Below are 8,238 nucleotides of genomic sequence, written 5' to 3'. Positions count from 1 at the left end.
CGTATTATCCAGGAAGGTCTTGACAATCAAAATCAAGTCTTATCTTTACAATGACAATTTTACGACTGAGTTATACTACAATAGAATTTACGCTACATCTTGTGATTTAGAGGAAATCTTAATGCTAGGTCCCATTGTCCAGGAGGGTCCTGAACTCCTAATTGAATCCTATCTTAAACATGCAAACTTTGAAACCAACTTACATTCCTTTATGCTAAGCTATGCTATTCATGATTGTTTTGAAATTTAACTAAGCCGCATTTTCCAGGAAGGTCCTGAGAGTTTACGGTCAAACCTGTTTGGTGCTTGCTCTTCCCTTACGGAAAGTTCCTCCGAAACAAACGAAATTTTTTGCCCATGTTTCAATCAAAGGAAAATCTTGTCAGTATAAAATTGTGGTTAGTTGATGGCATTCTTGCTGAAGGTCTCTTCGCTGCCATGTTTTGTTTTGACCTGCTTCCCCGAACTGGCCCTGAACCGCTTGACTTTCTGACTGACTTTCAAACCCCATGACCTTGGATGACCCGAGTGTTCTATACCCAAACCGTTGTTTTACATCTCTAACCCCTTTCTCTGAACCTTTGCATCCCCATGAAGTTACCAAGACATTTCACCGATGAAACTTCCGGTGACTCCCTATATCCCACTTTACATCCTACTATCTTTGGTATGTTCTGGCCACACTGTGCTTTGCAATTTTGGAAGTTGGTAGTGAGCTTTGAAATCCTTTCTTATTTGCTTTGAACAAGACTGCCATTGGAACATCTTAGAGAAACAAAAACCCCAAAAGAAATGAAACGCAATGACCTTGAGAGTTAAGGATAAAGAAAATCCAAAATCGGACGACTTGCTAAAAAGAGAAAGGAAAAGAGACTTATCTGAGTTGAACAACTGGTACCATTGATCATGACATGCATTTCGGACTAATCGGCCTAATCTGTCCAACCAATCAACTTTCAATTGCCATACTTTGTTGCCCCGGAATTCCATATCCTGATTTCTTCACCCAAAACCTTGTTTATCCTGCGGTGCCCTGAAAGGTTTTCACCAACAGACTTCTCTCATTTGTTCATCTCTCAACTTACTTTCGCCTTAAGGTGCCCGTGAGGGTTTTCACCAATAAGACTCTCTCATTTTTCATTTCTCTCAGCTCCCGTCGCCTTACAGTGCCCGTGAGGGTTTTCACCACTAAGACTCTCTCATTTTTCCTTATTTTTCCTGCTTGGACCGGAGTGTTGCCCCTGAAATGAATCACCTCTACTTGCTTGACTTGGCATCTCTCGAAGATTGATCAGAAGGTCTTTCTTTGGACCATAATGTGGGCTTTTGGATGGGGTTAGGAAGAAAGGGTATTAAAGTCTCAAAACAATTCAAATGGGTTTAAAATTACAACTTTTGGAATCAGATTTCTTACAACAACCGCAACTTCTGCCCCAGTTTCTTGCTTGGGGACTTTTGGATTTTTTTTGATGGGACCGAACCGTGAGGCTGCCTACGTATCCTTAAAAGGAATCAGGTCGAACGTAGTTCATGTCATAGGAATTGCTTTGTTGTTATGCTTTTCTCTTTTCTTTTCTCTCTCTCTTTTTCTTCCATTTTTCTTTTTGTTGTTTTGTTGGTTTTTTTCTCTTTCTTCTCTTTTTTTTCTCTTTTTTTTTCTTTTCATTTTTTCTTTTCTTCTTCCCTTTTCCTTCTCTCTCTTCCATTCTTTTCTTTTCTCTTTCCTTTTACTTATCTTTCACACTTGTGTTTCTGATCTTTACTACTGATTCCGAAAGAGGGGTATGAAAGAAAATAAATAAGGCTCAAAGGGGTAACAAAGGATAAAGTGTTTGGATAGCAGAACAAAAGGCCTTCGTCATTCCAATCTTCAAAACATGCCAAGTACAAGAAAATACAATTAAACCAAAGAAGATCATACATAATATCTCTTGACCGCATCGGAATTGATGGCTATTTCAACACACTGGCCTTCTATGTCTGTTAAATACAAAGCACCACTGGACAACACTCTCGTCACGATGAACGGCCCTTGCTAGTTTGGGGCGAACTTGCCTTTGGCCTCAGCCTGATGTGGAAGGATACGTCTCAACACTTGCTGACCCACTTCAAACTTCCGTGGATGCACCTTCTTATTCTATGCTCTTGCCATTCTCTGTTGATACAATTGGCCATGACACACTGGTGCCAATCTTTTCTCATCGATCAAACTCAATTGCTCAGGCGGGTTCTGTCCCACTCAACATCATCAATTTCGGCTTCCGCGATAATCCGAAGGGATGGGATTTCAACTTTTCAGAATTAGCTTGGATTTTAAAACTGGGCTGTTGATTCCTCATGCATGTCATGTCACTGAAACCAGCATAAAAAGGACTGTACAAGAAAGAAAAGAAAAACAAAAATAAAACTATCAAGAATGAAAAAAAGGAAATTGCATTTCATTGAAATCAAAAGATAACGAGGTTTATACATCCAAACGGACGGAACATAGAATCTGAATTACAACCTGGAATAATCCTGATAAACTGAAAGAAAATCAAAGCAAACTACCAAAACTCCTTCCGGGTAGGGAGAGGAGTAGCTTCCCAATTGTTAATCTTTGCACTTGGCCCGACAAAAATGCACCTCTCCATCACCAGAACCTTCCCTAATTTCTACCGTGTTTACTTCATCAAACAGACTTTGGACCCTCTCAAATCAACTCCTCATCAAAAACAACCACAGGCTTTGGAACTGCTGACACCGGATGCTTCACTGCCCTTGACTTGACAAAAGTCCTGAAGAGGTGTGGGATATGCCTGGAGAGCGGCCATGCTTTCTTTTCCAACTTTGTAGCCTTCTTCACATCATCCCCTGTAGGCTTGAACCCCAGACCAAATGTACCCAGATTTTTACGTAGAGATACTCGCTGCACAATACCTTGCAAAGATGCGCCCAGACCTTTACCTGGAACAAAACCATACTTCAACATCTCATTAGCTACCATGCAGATCGAAGGTGATAGCCTTGGCCTTGGAATACATTTTCCTCCAGGAATCTATTCGACAGACATTGTTTCGGAAGTTTGATAAGCTAAAGGTCCTTGATCATCTTCAAACTTAATAAATGGAACAGATGAATCTTCATGAAAGGATAAATCCTCTTCCCCACGCACAACTATCTCTTGTTTGTCCCACTCAAATTTCACCATTTGATGTAACGACGACGGCACTGCCTTAGCCGCATATATCCAAGGCCTACCCAATAACAAATTATACGGGGCAACCACGTCAAGCACTTGAAATTCCACACTGAAACCAACTGGCCCTATCACCAATTCAAGCGTTATATCTCCAGCAAAACCTTTTCCTTTCCCATTAAAATCTCGAACACCTACACCGTTCGTGTGGATTCCTTCGGTGCCGATCTTCAACTTTTGCAAAGTGGACAGAGGGCAAATATTTGCACTTGATCCATTATCAACTAACACCCTGGTAACAAAATAGTTTTCGCATTTCACCGTGATACAAAGAGCTCGATTGTGTTCCATACCCTCTATAGGAAGCTCATCGTCCGCAAACATGGTCCTATTTGCTTCGAAGATCCTGCTAGCAATCTTTTCTAATTGAGTCACTGTAATATTATCAGGAACATGTGCCTCGTTTAGAATCTTTATTATGGCCCCGCGGTGTTCATCCGAACGTGTCAACAAAGATAACAGAGAAATATTGGCTGGAGGTTTCCTTAATTGTTCAATAATGGAATAATCTTGCACTTTCATCTTTCTCAAGAACTCTTCGGCCTCCTCCTCGGTCACTGATTTCCTTACTGGCATTTGGCTACCCTTGAAGAGCCTAGCCTTCCTTAATTCTTTGGAGATAATACATCCTCCGAAATGAGTCGATCCTCCGATCTCAACAAATTCTTCTTCCACTTCCTTTCCTTTGTGTGACATTATTGCTCATTTGCAGTTCCCCGAGACATCCTTTGTCTCAACCGCTGGCAACTGAGTCATCGACTTAATAGCAACAGGGGTAATGAGAGACCCTTTCACAACTACAACAGGCTTGCTTGGCACCCCTAGTACCACCAACTTTGGCTTTTTCCGACTTATCCCGACATCATTCGAGGACCCTTTTGCAAACATCACACGTTTTCTAGATACTTCATCTTGCTCCACAATCTTAGCGGGTTTTTCAATTTCAACGGGAGGCCCGAAATGAGGAGTGCAACAATATGGATCCGAGGTCTTGAAAGTTGGTTTTGTACCATAGTACTGGTCATCAAGAACCTTGAACAAGGTTTCACTAGAAGATAGAGGGGTGTTGGCATGGGGAGGAGCTGAAAAAACGGGAGTAGTTAATGACACGCTTGTATTGGCGGGTGGAGCGTGAAAAGGCTGGGACAAGATGCCAGGGTAGTTGTGTCAAGGGGTAAAGCCTGGGGTATGTTGTGGGGAGAAATTAGCAGCATTGGGAATCTGGGATTGTGGTGGTGTTGATACCCAATTTTTCCCTTATCTATTTTTATACTCAAAATATTATCAAAATAGCATGTACATGCATATATAAGTATGCCCAAGAATTTTTGACATTTTTCTAATTTTTAAAGCTTTTAAAAATCATTTTTATTATTTTGTTTTAACAGTACAAAACCCAATAATTATTCCCAAAACTATCATTTTGGTGAGTAATTTATTTCCATCCTCCTATTTACATCACAATATAATTAAGGTAATTTTTTGCATATTTTTTTTATAAATCTATTTGATATTTTAAGCTAAAATTGCATAAAATTGCAATTATAGCCTATATTGCGATTAACAGCATCTTGCAATTATAAAATTACTCCCAGTATTTTTAAATTAACATTTATATATTATTAACTAATTTAGTGCTTTAATTTATTTTTAAAAATCGTTTTAACTATTTTAATCATATTAAAAGGGGAGAAATTGGCTATTTAATAGATAGCCCATTGCATTTCGATTATAGCCATATTAAACCCCCAATTTAAACTCAATTTTACCGGCCCAAATCCTAAAATCGACCCAACCCTGACCCAATTCATAATACCCGACCGGATCCCCCCTTTAATCACAGCCGTTGATCTTTAGATCAACGGCTCAAATTAAACCTTTCCTTTTTAATTCACCGACTACCCCCAACCCTAATTCATTTTCACCCTTCAGCCGCCCTTGAATCCCCAAATTCTCTCAAGGTTCTTCGGAACCCTAGCCTCCTTCTACCTTGTTCCACCGTGTTTTCATCGGAGTCCATGGCTTCTCAGGCCATGGACAGCCTATACTCACCTTTTACGGCTCCTACATGCCTGTTTCTCGAATGTTCGAGGCCAGACCTCGAGGGTCTTCACTCAGACCTTCACCGATTCGAGGATTCCGACCATCTCTGGCCTTGCTCCGGTGGATCTTGGTCTTCTGAGCCTGATTCTGACCTCATCCGACTTAGATCGGACATTTTCGAAGCCTTTCTCATTCTAGGGTTCATCTGAAACCCTAACTATCGAGGTTCTCTCTGATTATTTTTAGATCTATTATATGTTTGCAATATTGCTTAAGTTTCTTAAACGTTTTCTCCAATTTTCTTTCAAAAAGTTACTTCTTTTCGATTAGGGTTTCTGGAAAAGGTGCTTGAAAATGTTTCTGACTCTTCTTCTTCTTCTTTTCTTGGTGTGAATCGATCCCTGCTATGTTCTTATTTGCTCTTTTCTGACTCGCATGCTTTTTCGTGTGTTCTTATATTTGCTGTATTATGAAGTTTTCTGTTGTGCTCCGTTCTGTCTCCTACTGGTTTCAATATCATGCTCTCACATGCCTATCTTATGTGTTCCTTTACTGTGTTTTCCTACTGAGTTTTAGTCCTTTGTTTGCCTTTACCAGACTTTGTTCTTTCTAGATGTGTTTCATCGACTATTTCCTTAAGTTTACACTACCCCTTTATCTCCTGAACTTGTTTAAATTCCAAGCTTTTCTTGAAACTTGTTCCCTGTACTTCAAATTAGTTTCGATGTTCTATTTGCCTTGAACCTGCTATTGTGCTTGTATGTTTTCTCATAAGACTCTGAAAGAGGTCTCCAGTCTGTTTCAATAGCTTGCCTTCTCATTTCTATGTCGAATTCGAGTTTAAAAACCCTAAGATTTGGGGGTTTCTTTGGCAAGTTTGATTTTGTGTTTGGACAGGGGTTCTACTTTGAAACCTTGAACTCTCAGACTCACTCCGAGTTTATGAACTGAATTTGAACTTTTTTTGCGTTTGTGATTTTGAAACTTTCTTGCTAGTCTTTCGTAATTAGCATGACATCCTTCTTTCTTGACATGTCTATGTGTTTTATATATGAGAGCTTCTCTTTCAAAGGTTTTGTCAACTGTTAATTGATTCTGAATCCCTTTAATGTTGCCTACTTGATTGTTACTGATTTTCCCCTAAATTAAACTTTCCTTTACCACTTTTCTGACTCGGTTCAATTGAACAAGGCTTTCAACTTTGTTCTTTTACTGGCTGTTTTACTGATTCCCTTTCCTTGTTTTTCACAAATCAAGTACCACTAGACTTTTACCTTAAATAGTTTTTATGTATTTACCCTTTATTATACTGCTTGGGAAAATATTCTGATCGACCCTTTCCTTAATTATCTTTACCCGTTGGAAATCATAATCCCTTAATTGAAGGGAAATTGATTTTCAAGGTTATTTTCCTTACCTTTTCTTACTTACTTGCTGCACTATAAAAAGGGCCTTCCCTTCTATTCTTTCAACAATCCTCATTCACTGATTTTCGAATCACAAACTCTCTTGCACTCTTTACTCATGTCTTGCTATCTGTTGCTGCAATGAATCCCTATCCCCATTCCCCTTTTATGTGCTTGGGCTGTAGTTTAAGACATGGCAATATACAAAGTTATTGTCATGGATTAAAACTGGGTCCTTTGGATCCTAGCCTCTTTCAATTTCCCATAACCCCATTCCCTTATGTGTATTGAGCTAAGGTATAGCCTGACAGCATCCAAGTTGCTGTCCAGGGCTGAACCTGACCTTCAAAAGGTCCTAACTCTTTAATTTTTAAGCTGACCGGCTGGTCTGGGGTGTGCCAGCATTCCACTTGTTGGGCATGACCACCAGCCTGCCCTGGCCCCCCCTAATTCCCTTTCATTGCATTTACACTTACTCCTAGTCTCTAAGTTCTGCCCCCCTCCTATGAGCCTTGCCTTGGGACCTTGAATTCCCTCTGAACTTGGACATTTGAGGGCTGGCCCTTCCACACTGCACTATGTTCTTAACTCTGCAATGATATTTGGGGTGTAAGTATTGCCTGGAATTCTTGAAGTTCCTTGGAACTTTGACACATCCCAAATAAGAGGAAGGCTTTGAAAATCCGATCCTGGAAGTTGGTTTATCTCATATTATTAGACTTTGAGTCTGGATTAGGCTGATTAAATGTAGATGTAATCACTGATGTAATTTTATTATTCCTTCTGGTTCGCTTGGTCTGTAATAAGCGCTTTGAAAATAACTTTGTAATAACTACTGGGGTATAGTGAAAGGGGATGGGACTGAATGCATGCCAAATGGGTAGAAATCATGTCTATAGGATATTTACCCTTTAAAATTCAGCATTTCACATAGAAATCATGTCTATAGGATATTTACCCTTTAAAATTCAGTATTTCACATAGATACCATGCCCATAGGTTTTCTGCACTTTGTAATAATACCATGGCAATAAATCGATAATGAAGCTCTGCATCATGTATAGATAATATGCCTATAGGACTTCCTGCACTTTGCATATACATTTGTCATTAGGCAAGCCAGCTTATAGGAGTTAAAATAACTCATTACATATAGATGACCTGTATACAGGATCTCTGCTCAAAATCAGTTACACCTAGGAAGCATGCCTATAGGAACTATCAACTTAATCAGAATCGCCACTCGTTCCTAAGTTTAAAATCAATGGCAATTTGTTTAACACTCGTAGAGCTTATAACTAATGACTTTCTACAATCAGTTATTCCTCTGTCCCTAGATTAATAGATATCATGCCTATAGGCCCTGTTTAACATACAAATAGTTAGATAATTAATCAACTGTCAGTTTTCGACAACTACATCTAAGCAGGACTAATATGGACTCCCTATTTGGGAAATATGTGGTAAATCAATTCTTCATGCGCTAATTTTAATTAATGACCTAAACAGTATGTGTAAGACATGCTAAACAATTCGTTTCTTTAAGTGAGG

Source organism: Nicotiana attenuata, chromosome 6 (genome assembly GCF_001879085.1).
Source record: "Nicotiana attenuata strain UT chromosome 6, NIATTr2, whole genome shotgun sequence".
NCBI classification, from domain to species: Eukaryota; Viridiplantae; Streptophyta; class Magnoliopsida; order Solanales; family Solanaceae; genus Nicotiana; species Nicotiana attenuata.
The sequence above is the reverse complement of the archived record's forward strand: the minus strand, read 5'-3'. Positions refer to the sequence as shown.